The sequence below is a fragment of the Natator depressus genome, chromosome 8 (assembly GCF_965152275.1).
Source record: "Natator depressus isolate rNatDep1 chromosome 8, rNatDep2.hap1, whole genome shotgun sequence".
Taxonomy (NCBI): Eukaryota; Metazoa; Chordata; order Testudines; family Cheloniidae; genus Natator; species Natator depressus.
In genome coordinates, this window is record NC_134241.1 from 103,853,237 (window position 1) to 103,867,548 (window position 14,312).

Sequence of the window (14,312 nt, forward strand, 5' to 3'; positions counted from 1 at the left end):
CTGGATCTCGGGAACCATCACAAAGAGCCAGAGGACAACGGACAGGGAAAGAGGAGGCTGAAAGGAGTCACGCATGGGCTGCCCAGGGACTGGTTCCTCCCAGGTGATCAAGCCAACGGCAGAATGTGGGATCCAGTGTAGAGCAGATGCAATGCGATGGGCCAATGTAAATAAAGGGACCGAGTTTGAATCTGGGACATGCCCTGATCAGCTCAGTCTGGAACCGACCCCAGTCCTGGGGAAGCCAAGAGCGCTCCGAGGAAATCCCAGCATGCCAAGCTGATCTCCAGGTTCCACCCACTCCTGCCGTGCCCCCAGGTCCCCGCTGGAGGAAGAACTCCCCTGCCCCCCACCTTTGCTCACTGTTAATACCCTCCCCACCCGGCTGGCTGTTTCTGGGGGGTTAGTTATTGTTCTCAGGCTCGGGGCAGGCAGGGGGTGTGTCCCGTGCCACTGGGGTTAAGAAGCCACGTGAGCACTGGGGCCTGTATTTCAGGGTGTTTAAGGTATTGATTCCAATGGGAGTTAGGCACTCGGAGGCTCTGGCCTTCGGACTTGGGGGGTTTTCGCTCCACGTCAGCATTGCAGACCAGTTAGCCCTGCAGGGGGTGGGCTGCTCCGAGGCCGATGTGGACCCTGGCGGGCCCAGCCGGCAGGTGCCAGCGACCAGACCTGGCACAGCTGCGCTAACACGGCTCCCGACTTCCAGGCAAACCGTTTGATCCCCAGCCCCAGGCGAGGCAGTGGTCCCGGGCCCTGCCTGCGGGGGTGCTGCTGCCTTTGGGCCTCCCACCGGGGCCCTTGGGCAGAGGATCCAGTGGTGTAAACTACGCCAGGGAACCAGCCAGCAGTGCTGAGGGGACCCGGAGCTGCCACCCAGTGCAGCCTCCAGGCAGGGCTCTCAAAGCACCTTACAAACCCCAGCCACTCACTTTAACCACTAGGCCTTGCCGCTGCTCCCAGACGCAGCCACGAGCCCCGTGCACTGGGCTGGGTGGTTGGCAGAGTGGGAGGCCAGGCAGCATCAGCAGGGATGGGTGCACTGTGGCTGGGGGAAATGAGGGGGTTTCAAAGCTCTCCCACCCCAAGATGTACTAAAGGGGGTGGGGCAGGGGGCTCTCGCTGTGCCGTTCCAGTGGGGTGGCCTGGTGCGGTTCCTGACCTCTGACCCTTGCTAATGGAGAGGGGGGTGACTGAAGAGGAACAGCTTGGCCGACCCCAGTGTGACGAAGTGGAACTTTGCATAATATTTTGTGGGACTTGTGTGTGGGCCTCAGTTTCCCCGATGCCCTGCCTGGGTAACTAGGTGTGTGGTGGGGTGTTGGCAGAAAGAACCAGGTGAAGGCGACGCCTAGCTGGCTTGGGCCTGGCCCAGACAGTGGCCCAGCCACTGGGGAGCTAGCAAGTGAGGCCCATGGCCCTTTGCCGGACTCCAGCCAGTTCTGGCTCCTCTCCCAGAACGTCCAGGACGCCCCTGTGCAGCCAGCTGGGAAATCCCACGGGGGACATGGCCCCACAGCTTGGCTGCTCGCGGGACGCATGCAAACCAAGACAGAGGCAGCACTTCCTCGGGGCTGGGCCCAGCCTTAGGCTACGGACCAGGTCAAACCTCCCCCTTCCGCTCCCTGGCGCCGGTGCAGGGCTCCAACCAGCCTCCTCCCAGAGTGCTTACAAATCCCAGCCCTAAAAACAACCCACCCCATTGCACACCCACTTCTGCCCCTGGGGAGAGATCGAACCCCCGGGCAGCCACACCCTCAGCGCACGACCGGAAGGTGCCCGGGGAGCAGCGTGAGGAGAGTGGGCTGAGAACGACATGGCCCAGAACAGGACGAGTCTGCTCCTGTCTGCGGGCGCCTGGCTCCGGAGCTCCCGGGCTCACCCCCCATGGGCAGCTCGTGGGGGGGCATTGGCCCATTCACCTGAGCGATTGCCCCACGGTTCTGCCCTGGCTGAGCCACTCGCCAGGCTGCACCACTGTCCAAACGCTGGTCAACACCAGTCTATGGTGCCGGGTCCTAAAGGCCTCGGACTGAACCGCCACTCGCTGGAACCCCGGGCACCCCGGCGGGGGTGGGGGAGCTTAGGAACACAGGCCAGGGCATGTTTGTGGCTATGTAGCTGGTGGCCCTGACTCCCACTCCTGGCTGGGAGTCACAGCCAGCCTCCTTGCCCAATTCCTTGGGTGCCATCGCAATGCCCGCTCCACGTGCTGCCTGGCACCCTGATTCGGGCACAGGGCACCGACCCCCTTCCCTTGAGAGAGGCGCCAGCCCCGGCGGTCGCTGGGGTCCCATCACTAGCACTTTGCTGTGAGGGAAGAGGTTGGAGGATGGGTCCGGTGGCCTCAGCTCCAGCCCCAGCTCTGCCCCTGGCTGGCGGTGACCTGCCCCCAGGCTGTGATTCAGTCCTGCCCCCACCCCGCTGACCTAAGACTCTAAGACTTCCCTGAGAGGCTCCGGGTTCTTGGGCGGGGAGGCATGGCAGAGCGAGACCATGGCCCACGAGGCCAAGGGGAGGAAGCTGGTGCCTTTGCCTGAGGGTTCAAGGGAAGCCACAAAGCCAGAACTCTGCACCAGGAGGTTACATGGCGCAGCAGAGGGGGAGCAGGCCAGGCACCCGCTCAATCCAGGAGCCCCAGGACTGCTCGGACTGGACAGGTCAGCCCTGCTATGGACTGGCCACCCCGGTCCCCTTCCCTGGCTTAACCCAGCGGCTGTGAGCAGAGGAAGGAAAAGCTGCACCCTTCCCAGGACCCCTTGGCGGCTACGCCCCGCTCAGCGCCGTGGCCAGCCTGCCCGGCCCTGCTCCTGACCCGGGCGTGTCCAGCGAGCGCAGCGCCGGAAAGCAAACCACAAGCAAAGGAAATTGCAGCAGAGGGCAATGCTGGCACTAGAAGCCCCGGCTTAGGGAAGCTGGTGACTTCCTGCTGCAGCCATGGGTGGCTCATCTAGCCTGCTGCCTAGGAGCGCCAGGAGACACCGAGCTGAGCCCACCACGTGGCACGCGGGTGAGATGGCTCTCACCCCATCAGAGCCCATCCAGCCACACCCTGCTCTGGCACTGCCCCGCCCCCCAAGGCTCCACCAGCCCAGCCACGCTCCCCTCGGCCACACCCTGCTCTGCCACAGCCCCACCTGCCCCATCACGGCCCTGCCCACCCCGCCACGTGCCCCATGGCCCCACCCTCCAGCCACGTGCCCCTTTGCCGTTCAGTTTGAAATGTTCCATTGACCCCATGGAGAGCCCCATTCCCCCCCACCCCGAGCAGCATGAGCCGTTCTGTTAGCGATCATATTTCACAGGACTGGAAGGGACCTCGAGAGGTCATCTACTCCAGTCCCCTGCACTCAGGCAGGACGAAGTATTGTCTAGACCACCCGACAGGTGTTTGTCCAGCCTGCTCTTAACAATCCCCAATTACGGGGATTCCACAACCTCTCTAGGCAATTTATTCCAGTGCTAACCACCCTGACAGAAAGTTTTTCCTAATGTCCCTTGCTGCAATTTAAGCCCATTGCTTCTTGTCCTATCCTCAGAGGTTCATGAGAACAATTTACCTCCCTCCTCCTTATAACCTTTTACATACTTGAAAACTGGTATCCTGTCCCCTCTCAGTCTTCTCTTCTCCAGAAGATACAAACCCAATGTTTTCAGTCTTCCCTCACAGGTCATGTTTTCTAGACCTTTAATCATTTTTGTTGCTCTTTTCTGGACTTTCTCCAGTGTGTCCCCATCTTTCCTGAAATGTGGCACCCAGAACTGGACACTGTGACAAGATAGCCAATGTTAGTCTGGGCAGTCCTGCACTTTTCTTGGCGGGGAGCTAAGATGCCACCCCTTGCCCCTGTTCTTGGGCCATCGATGGCCTCGCTAGTGGCCCAGGAAGGTGGTAAAGGAGGGAAGCAGGGGAGGGGTCTGGCTTTGCGCCTCACTCTGAGAGCCGGCCCCTCTCAACCCCTGCAGGTTCTTACCCTCTTCCCCCTTGGGTGGGGTACCTGCAGTCCTTAGATGCTGGGGGAGGGTCTCCCTTACTTCAGTTCTCTCATTGATTGATTGATTGATTTCCAAGTCTCACAGCACACATTCAAGCTCCCCTCCCCTGCCTGCCTGGAGCAGGGGGGTTTTATTAGGTTCCTAACAGGGCCTTAATTGACTGCAGGTGCTCCAATTAACCTGCAGCCACCTTCCCTAGTCTACAGGGAAGCACACCTTAATTAGCCTTGAACTTATATATTTCCCCTCTAGCACTCTCCCACTGCTCCCTGGCTCTCTTGTATTGTAATGTAATACTCCAGTTTAGGTCTAATTGGAGCAGAGCAGAGATTACTTCTTGGGTCTTGCTTACAACACTCCTGCTAATACAGCCCAGAATGATGTTTGGGTTTTTTACACTGTTGACTCATATTTAGCTTGTGGTCTACCATGACCCCCAGATCCCTTTCCGCAGTGCTCCTTCCTAGGCAGTCAGTTCCCATTTTGTGTTTGTGCAACTGATTGTTCCTTCCTAAGTGGTGTACTTGGTATTTGTCCTTATTGAGCAATAGGGCATTGTCAGCCCCAGACACTGGGCCACAGGCAGCCCGGGGAAAGGAGGGGGCTGGTGCAGCGGGGCCCCAAGCCTGTAGCATATACAGGGGCCAAGGGATAAGTGTATCTGTGCAGCTGCTACCCCACTCACCCAGCCTGGGCCATGGAGCAGAGCTCTGCAGTGCCTGGGGCAGGGGCCCCCATCCAGCCGAGCTGGGGTACTGGGGAGGCGCAGGGCTGGTCTGGCTGGATCAGCAGCTTTAGTGCCAGATGCTGCGTGGGAAAAGCCAGCTCAGGCTTTGGGGCCATTGCATCAGGGGCTGGGCCCGTCAACGCTGGGAAGGGAGCCTAAACTTCGCATCTGCGTCCCAGCCAAGCCAGGCCGCCCGGCTGGGGATTTCCCACTGCTTCCTGCTTACCCCTCCACCTGCATCCCAGAGGACAACCCTCCCCGCCTGCCGCGGCCACATCGCCTTGCTGGGTGTTAGGAAAGGAGGCAGCGGGCTGGCTGGTGGAGGTCTCTGGTCTAATCACATGGGCTGGGACTTGTTAGCCACCCTCCCACCCCCTGATCATTATGCCCCTGGGTGATGAGAAAATAGCACAGAAATGCTCTCTCTTCCAGGTCCCTTCCTGACACACACGCCCTGGCCCGCAGTCCCGTTGTAGAGGCCAGCGTTTTGCGTTTCCAACTCCGGCTCTCCCAGCCACATCCACCCGGCTAGCCACCCACCCAGGGGGAGGAATCCCTTCAGCACTGGAAGGGAAAGAGCTGGACTGATGAGCCACAGAGGGAACCAGCCTCCAGCTTCCCCAAATGCCCGCTCGAGCAGATGGGCTGGCTCGAGGGGGTGGGGCTGGAACACACGCCTGGCTGATGGCCCCCACATGCAATGAGCTGGGTGGGTCTCAGACCAGTCCTACCAGGCAGGTACCCCCATCACTGACGGGCAGTGGCTGGCCCCCTCGGTGGCAGAGAGAGGCTGAGAGGGACTGGCCCCCTCACCTCTCCAGCTCAGACACGGGGCTGCTTGCATGGATCAAGAGAGACTCCGGGGCTACCGAGCTGGTTCCTTTTCCCGACACAGAGAATTAAAGGGAAATCTCTGTGGAATGCAGGAGAGCCCCGCGACACACACACAGAGGCCGGGGTCACCGCCAGGACACTGCCGCATTCGTACACCCCTTGTGTCCGCCGCGCCGTGCAGGGGCGGGGAGGGTGGCCTCCACTTCCCGGCCACTGGTGAATTCAAGGCTGAACAAAGTGTGCTGAGAACACACCAGGCCCCCGCCGGAGCTCACCCAGGGCACGAATGCCTGTTCCCACCCCGGGAGTGCTGGGACAGCCCCAGCGGGTGGATGGCGCCCTGCCCTGTCAGCACTGGGCGAGGTGCCTAGCTCCTGTGCGTGGGCCTCGGAGCTCGCAGGCGAGGCTGCTGGCTGTGTAAGAGCGCTGCTGTGTGCCGGGCTGACGCCACACCCTCAGGTAGGTGTCAGCGTGGCAAGGATGTGGAAAGTGAGAGCGCGCCGGCTGCCAGAGGAGCAGCATCGCCGCAGAGCCCCTGGCTGGAAGGTCACCTTTGCTGTTGCATCAACTCCAGGGCCACCCACAGCTTCCTGGTTCTCACTCTGCTGCATGCCAGAGTTACAGACAACTTCACAGTGACAGCAACAGTGACTCAGAGCCAGCTCCCAAAGCAGCAGCCCCTGCTCCTGGAGCAAAGGGAGACTCCCCATTAGCGGAGAGCGGTACAGGGCCTATGACAGAGAGTAGAGCAGGTCTGATTCCATCCTGCAGGGGGCGTTAGTGCACAGACACACAGTCCAATTCTTTCCAATGCTGGCAAACTTTCCCCTCCCCCTGGGAGGTAAGGGGCCTTAGCCATGCACCCCAGGCCTGGGCCAACAAAACTCACGGAGCCCAGATGCGACGACCTCCCGGCCAGGGGCTCGGGAGCAGGTCAGCAGAGGCGGCTGCTGTCCTATTGGCCCCAGGGGGGAGGAAAGCAGGCCCAGCTCTTCCCAGCCACAGGCCGTGCAGAGGCAAACCTGGACTCAAAGCAAGCAGCCGGCCTTGTGCCTGGGGGCTGGCAGATGGGCCCCTCGTCAAAACCAGCACGCCCGCAGTGCGTGCCAGGTGCTGTCACGGAGTCCTTGGGCGATGCTCTGGAACTGCTCCCCATGAAGCCAGGCAGGACTCTAGAGAAGTCTCCTCTCCGGGAGCAGCCTGTCTTCAGGACACACAGCTCACACAGCTTCCACCTTCCTGGGTCTGACCTCGGAGCATTCAGCCTCCTCTGCCCCTCCGTGTGCTTCCCACAGCGAGTCCGCCCAGGCGGGGTCCTGGGGAAGCCAGAGGGTCCTGACCCCCAACTCCGCAGTCAGACGTGACTCTCAGCCAGCCAGTAAAACAGAGGTTTATTAGACGACAGGAACATGGTCTAAAACAGAGCTTTCAGGTGCAGAGAACAGGACCCCTCAGCTGGGTCCATTTTGGGGGGCAGTGAGCTAGACAACCACGTCTGCCCTTCACTCCATGTCCCGGCCAGCCCCAAACTGAAACTCCCTCCAGCCCCTCCTCCTCTGGGCCTTGTCCCTTTCCCGGGCCAGGAGGGCACCTGATTCCTTTGTTCTCCAACCCTTTAGCTCTCACCTTGCAGGGGGGAAGGGCCCAGGCCATCAGTGGCCAGGAAACAGGGTGTCGGCCATCCTCTGTGTCCAGACCCCTGCACACACCTGCCCTCTAGGGCTCTGCAGTGATCATACACCCTTACCCCACCCCCTAGATACTTAAGAACTGCCTAGGGGAAACTGAGGCACCCCCACAATATTCAGAGGAAACATTAAGAACAGTCCCACTTCGTCACAGGTGCCCCGTGCTCCCACCTTTCTGCCAGGCCCATCTGCAGCAGGGCCATTCACTGGCATCTTCCTAGCTGGGTGCCGGACACCAGCAGGGCAGGGCTGGCCGTGGACACCCTGATCCGTGGCTCCGCAGGGTGACCCAGTGACCACCCCCCCCCGGAACCAAACCCCAGAGCACAGAGAAAGGTGCCAGGGACAGAGAGAACTGCACTCGGCAGTGCTGCGGAGAACATCCCGCCGGCTCCGAGGCGCTGCCAGGCCCCTGCGGGGCACGTACCGATTCCCGTTATCAGCAGAGCCCGCATCCAGCCGCAGGCAGCGCATGGACAGGGCGCCCCAGCAGCACCCCGCCCGCTGCGCCACGGCACTCAGGAGAGCCAGGTGCCGGCAGCACACAGGACAGGCAGGTGCAGCCGGGACCCAGCTCTGCCGGTGCCCCTCACTCCCAACCTGCAGCCCCTGCTACCTCAGCCCTGGGCTCCCCCCCAGCTCTGCCACTGCCCTTCAATCCTGACCCGCTGCCCTGGGCTTCCCCCACACACACACACACAGCTCCTCCAAGGCCCCTCAATCCCACACTACCCCTCTTACTCCAGCCCTGGCCCTCTCCCGAGCAGGGGCCGCCTGCCATGACAAACTGCGCCCCTGCAGAGGCTGGGTCGGGTGGCACCCGCATTGGCAGGCAGCCTGCCGGTGACTTGTCTGCCCTTGCTAATCAACCAGCGAGGCCTGCGAGCCTTTCCCAGAGGGCGGCTGCAGCTGTAAGGGAGCCCCGGAGGCTTTTGGGGGGGGCCTGACCTGGGGCAGAGGAAACGGGATTAACTGTCACCTGAGCATCGGCAAACAGGCCTCTTCTCTCAGCGCTTTCCCATGAGCCAGGGCCCAGGGCCAGCTGGCAGGTCGCCACCGCCCCATCCCGCAGCCCGGAGGTAACACCAGGAGGTGTCAACAGTATCACAGCAGGCTGCCGACTGCAGCTGCTTCCCACCATCCAGAGCAACAGGAAAACCCTAATCCTCTTTCCAGCTGGGCCACAGCAAGCCCCCCCTCCCCCCGCCCCAATTCCCGGCCCCACTGGCTGCCGCGTGCCAGGCCATTTCTCCTGGAGTGGGGAGAGGAGGCATTTTCTCAGCCACGTCTCACAGACCAGCCCCCCACAGCCAGGGGGACGGGACCGTCCCTCCCATCAGAGTACCCAACTCTCCATCCCCGCCCATCACCCAGTGCCCCCGGCCTCTCCAGGCAAAGCCGGGCTCTGGAGGCACCGTGGAGAGCCGGGGTGCTGGACTTGCACCCAGTTTTAATGTTAGCTGCCTGCTCTGACCCCAGAGCCCTGGAGACCAGGCAGCATCGATCCCACCCCCGAGCGCGGGACCCCTTGGCCACATCTCCAACGGGGCGTCGCTGCTTTGGCAGGGCAGAGGGAGCAGGCTGTGCGGGGGCTGGCAGAGGGGATTTTAACTTGGGCAAGCCCCAGGTTCGCCACGACCGACTGACGCTCAGGGGGCTGGAGCATCGCGCCTCATGTCCCATGAAGAGGATGGAAGCAGGCGCAGGGGTGTGGGGGGCGTGGTGGAGACTGCCCCCAGCGGATTGTGCTCTGCCGTACGCTGCCTGCACCGCAGCCCAGACCACAGGCCCCACGGAAGAGCTACCACACCTCCGCTGAGCCCGCACGTGTCTGGGCACAAGGGTCTGCAGCTGGGGGCAGGAGCGAATTCCCCCAGGAGTGACGCGGTGCGTCGCCAGGCAGGAGGAGGCTCACAGCGTGAACTGGAACAAGCATCAAGCGCTGGCTATTGTCAGACCAGGCACTGGATCAGGGCGCACTGGTCTGGACTGGGATGAGCCTGGATGCCAGCCTAGATGGGCCATCGGGCTGAACTGAGCCACGATCCTGGACTGGCCAGAGATCTCCTGGCCAGCAGGGACTGCTCTGAGCATCTGGTCTGAGCTTCCCCGGAGAACGTCACCTAGGGAAGCCAGCAGCGCGCCTGGTTTCTGCTGGTGTTTAGTGGGAGACTCCCCGGGATGGAGAATGCACCACTCCCCTTTGATGGCAGATGGCAGCCCTGTCTGCCTTGGACTTCACCCTGGGTGCGCTTTAACCCGCCAGGGGGCTGCTTCTTGCCTGGCCTGCAGCACGTGGGGGTGGAAATGCCGCACGCCTGGGAGAACTATCAGCCACAGGAACCACTTCCCAGCGAGCGAGTTCAGCAAACGTCTCACTAACCGACAACGAGCAACGGCGCAGGGCGCGAGCCAGCCAGGCAGGACCGGGCCCACCAGAGACAGCTCCAGGGCTGCATCCCGCGCTGGGGAACATGGAAATGCAGGGGCCAAACCGGCTGCTGCAGACACGAGGCCAAATTGGTGCCCAGAATAACGAGGGGATGGGCTGTCCCCTGCAGGGGACATGTTGGCACAGCAAAGGGAAGAGCAGCACAGGCTGGCTGAAGGACGAGATGGGGAAGGAGCAAACATCACGACGCTGGCTGGCCCCGCCTGGGACCCTGGCCTTCGCCAGGCTGATCCTGAGGGGGGTCCTGGGGCCAGGCCAGGGAGAGCGAGAGCCAACCACCCGCGCCACCTCCGCTGTCTGACCCCAGATATCGCCCGGGATGTGAGACTTTGTCATCCTCCCCCACCCGGCGTGAGCTCTTCCTTCCCCTGCCGACTGCTCTCCTTTGCCTTCCGTCTAACCAGAGTCTGGCTGAGCCAGCCAGGACGGGTGTACGGCTGGGAGCCTGTGACAAAGAAAGAGGCTGCTAAATGCAATGCCCTAAATGGTATGAGTTAGCCAGGCCTCGGAGGGGCTCGTAAAACCCTGCCCTGCCCTCTAAAGTGCTTGCAACCCCTCCCGGCTTGGGGTCATCCCCCCACTGCTCCATTCTCCTTCTAAACAGTATGTGACTTCCAGCAGGGCGCGGCTTTTCCCCTCACTTCCCTGCTCTGCGCTTTCCCTGCCGTTTGCTTTATCCTTCACAGGCAGCCGCCCCCAGGCACCCGAGCCTGCTCCGGGAAGGAAGCAGAGCTGCTTGGCTGCGTGTCCGTGTCCCTGCATTGCTCCCAGTTAATGGAGAGTTGTTCCCAGCACCAGCGTCAGGGCCTGAGCTCGAGCCCTGCTGTGGCTGTGAGTCCCCCAGGCGCGCAGCACCACCACCGCCCCGGCAGGCGACCGCAACTGTGTCACAAACAGCCTCTGCTTTTTGTTTTGGCTTCCTGCTTTCTGGGAACTTCACAAATAAATCACTGCCCCCGGCCCCTCCCCCGCAGGGTGGGCCGCATCGTTGGAACCGACAGCGGGGCCGAGAGGAGCCTGGCTCTGGATTCCATGTGCCAGCTGCTCACCGAGACCATGGGTGCGGCTTTCTACCGCCCCCCCCCAGTAACTCCCCCGCCCCCCGAACTCACCCTGCGGGCAGGCGGGGGAGGGAAGGATGGTCGTGGGGAAGAGCCAGTTGCTAGGGCTCAGAAGCCCAAGATTCTGTTCTGAGCTCTGGCAGACTTCGGCCAGGCCCCTGCCCCACTCCCTGCCTCAGTTTCTCCAACAGGGCAAGCAGACAATGGCGCTCGCCCATCCGGCGGGAGGGAGGGAGGCTTAGGGGGTCTCCACTCTGAGTTTTATCAGCATCACCACCAAGGCAGCGGGAGGGGGCGGGTTTCAGCTTGAACGTGCAGATGCAGATACGGGGGGAGGAGGCGTTTTACACCAGTACCAATTATTTGGCTTCACCAGACGAGCAGGAGCTACGCTGGCCTGCGTGCTTTTATCCCAGTCAAAGCACCAAAGTGGGCCAGGGCGGGAGCCAGCTGCCTGTGAAGCACCTGGAGATGTGGGCATGGGAGGGCCTAGAAAATGGCCAGGCGTGGAGTATTCGGGTGGGAGTGAGGCGCAGGCTGGACGGACCCCCCGGTGCCATTCAGAGATGCCAGCCAGGTGGCCAGGAACGCCAGGGGCAGGGGGCCACCCGAGGGCATCGCCCGTCCATGTGCTGCCAGGGTGGCAGGCGACTGAGGAGCCGGGCCCGATTCCTCACTGACACAGAAGTTAATGGGAGTTCGGGGCCTTTGAGGATCGGGGCCCCGCCTTGACCACCTCCAGGAGGCCCCTCAGCATCTCCAGAGCCTGCGCTGCTCTAGAGCAGAGTTTGCCACATCACTGCCCGCCCCCACGCTGGGATGGTGCAAAACTCCGCTCCCCCCAACCCCCCCGCCCTGGCTCAGCGGAGCACACCTCAGCCCGGGAGCAGGGAGGAGAAGGAAACTTCGAGGAGCGCAGACCCCCCCCCACTGCGCCAGCAGGGATGGGCGCTCGCAGGCTGGCTACGCCCGAGCGCTGCCCCACGCCAGCTGGCACACAGAGCATTCAGTACATCCCACCCCTGCCACCAGTTGTCACGGAGTCCCCGGGGGATGCTCTGGGACTGCTCCCCATGAAGCCAGGCAGGACTCTGGGGAAGTCTCCTCTCCGGGAGCAGCCTGTCTGCAGGACACACAGCTCACCCGGCTTCCACCTTCCTGGGTCTGACCTCGGAGCATTCAGCATCCTCTGCCCCTCCGTGTGCTTCCCCCAGCGAGTCCACCCAGGCGGGCTCCTGGGGAAGCCAGAGGGTCCTGCCCCCCAACTCCGCAGTCAGACGTGACTCTCAGCCAGCCAGTAACACAGAAAGTTTATTAGACGACAGGAACATGGTCTAAAACAGAGTTTGTAGGTGCAGAGAACAGGACCCCTCAGCTGGGTCCATTTTGGGGGGCAGTGAGCCAGACAACCACATCTGCCCTTCACTCCATGTCCCAGCCAGCCCCAAACTGAAACTTTCTCCAGCCCCTCCTTCTCTGGGCTTTGTCCCTTTCCCGGGCCAGGAGGGCACCAGATTCCTTTCTTCTCCAACCCTTTAGCTCTCACCTTGCAGGGGGGAAGGGCCCAGGCCATCAGTGGCCAGGAAACAGGGTGTCGGCCGTTCTCTGTGTCCAGACCCCTGCACACACCTGCCCTCTAGGGCTCTGCAGTGATCACACACCCTTACCCCACCCCCTAGATACTTAAGAACTGCCTAGGGGAAACTGAGGCACCCCCACAATAGTCAGAGGAAACATTAAGAACAGTCCTGCTTCGTCACAGGGGAGAGCAGCCACCCCCACTGAGCCAGCAGGGATGGGCGCTCGCAGGCTGGCTACGCTCGAGCGCTGCCCCACGCCACCTGGCACACAGAGCATTCCCCATGGGAACACGGTGAACTTCACGCAGGGCTGGGCGGCTGCTGCCAGCCATGTACCCAGGGGGGCAGAGATTCCTTTCCGCCTGGTCTGCAGGTGGGGCTCAGCACCGCATGCCCCTGGCCTCTCCCCCACACCACTAGGCCCTGCTGCAGGCATGTCCAGACCTGCTCTTTGTTCCTTAGCCTGCTGGCTGCTTGGCTCTGGGGCAGCAGGAAGGGCATGGGAGACCGGCCCTCTGCCAGGTGGCTAGGGCTGTAAAAGTTTTACCTGGCCCCAGAGGGTGAGAGTGGTGGGGGAACGGGGTAGCCACTGGCTGGGTCTGCCCCACCCCCACTCCAAGGCACCTCAAAGCCATGCAGGGGTTTAGTCTCACAGCTCCCTGCCCCACCCCAGGAGGGACGTACTGGGGTCTCCATTTGGCACAGACAGCAAAGTGACTTGCCTAAAATCCCAGTGAGTCAGGACAGAACCATCAAAACCAGAACCCAGGCGTCCAGTTCTCTGCTCTAGACCAGCGCTTCTCAAGCTATCTGATGTGGGGGACCGGCAATTTTATTTTCCAATGTGCGCGCAGACTGGCAGCCGCTGGCTCGTGGACCGGCACCGGTCTGCGGACCACCACTCTGTGTAGCACTGCTCTAGACCAAACTCCCCTCCCAGAGCTCGGAAAGGAACCCAGGCGTCCTGGCACCCAGTCTGCCAGTCGACCCACTTTGGGGCCTAGCGCAGTGAGATTGCACAATCCCCGCTCGCAGCCCACGTGCACGGAGAGCTGTGTCTGTCTGTCAGGGCTCTCCTAACACTGCATTCAGAGCTGTGAGCGTGCATGGCCCTGTACAGACAGGAGATTGGGCTGCGTAGGACGCCAGGCGGAGAGGCCAGGAACAGGAGGGCGGCAGGGTGAGGAGCTATGGCTGGCAGGGACAAGGAGCCCAGGGAGGACCCAGGGGTTCCCAGCTTTTTCTGCACTGTGACCCCAGGTTTGAGAGGCCACCCCCCATGTGGCATTAAAGGGGGTGGTGCCCTGAGCCCAGGTTGAGAACCCCGATGGAGACATGCTGGCCTGCGGGGGGACAGCCCTTAGACAAGCCAGACAGGGAGCTCTCACCACAGCCCAGGAAACGGGGGGGCTGCTTACCCCAGTCAGGGGAAGAAGGGGGGGAATGGGGAGGCTGTTACCACAGCCAAAGGGAGGAGTGGGGCTGTGGGGGGTGTTGAAGGGGTAGCTACCCCAGCCAGGGGGAAGAGGGGGGGCTGTGGGGGTGTTGAGGGAGAGTTACCCCAGCCAGGGAGAGAAGGGGGAATTGGGGGGCTGTTACCCCAGCCAGGGGGAGAAGGGAGGAATTGGGGGGCTGTTACCCCAGCCAGGGGAGAAGGAGGGAATTGGAGAGCTGTTGCCCCAGCCAGGGGGAAAAGGGGGACTGTGGGGGAGTTGAGGTGGAGTTACCCCAGCCAGGAGGAGTAGGGGGGAACTGGGGGGGGCTGTTACCCCAGCCAGGGGAGAAGGGAGGAATTGGAGGACTGTTACCCCAGCCAGGGGGAAGAGGGGGGCTGTGGGGGTGTTGAGGGGAAGTTACCCCAGCCAGGGGGAGAAGGGAAGAACTGGGGGGCTGTTACCCCAGCCAGGGGAGAAGGGGGGAATTGGAGGGCTGTTACCCCAGCCAGGGGGAAGAGGGGGGGCTGTGGGGGTGTTG

At 62.2% G+C, this 14,312-nt stretch overlaps 1 protein-coding gene across 2 annotated transcripts in view; it reads right to left on the bottom strand.

The window, feature by feature from the left end:
- Positions 1 to 14,312, bottom strand: part of BTBD19 (BTB domain containing 19) — a 71,313-nt gene that overhangs the window by 23,156 nt on the left and 33,845 nt on the right. The window lies entirely within an intron of this gene.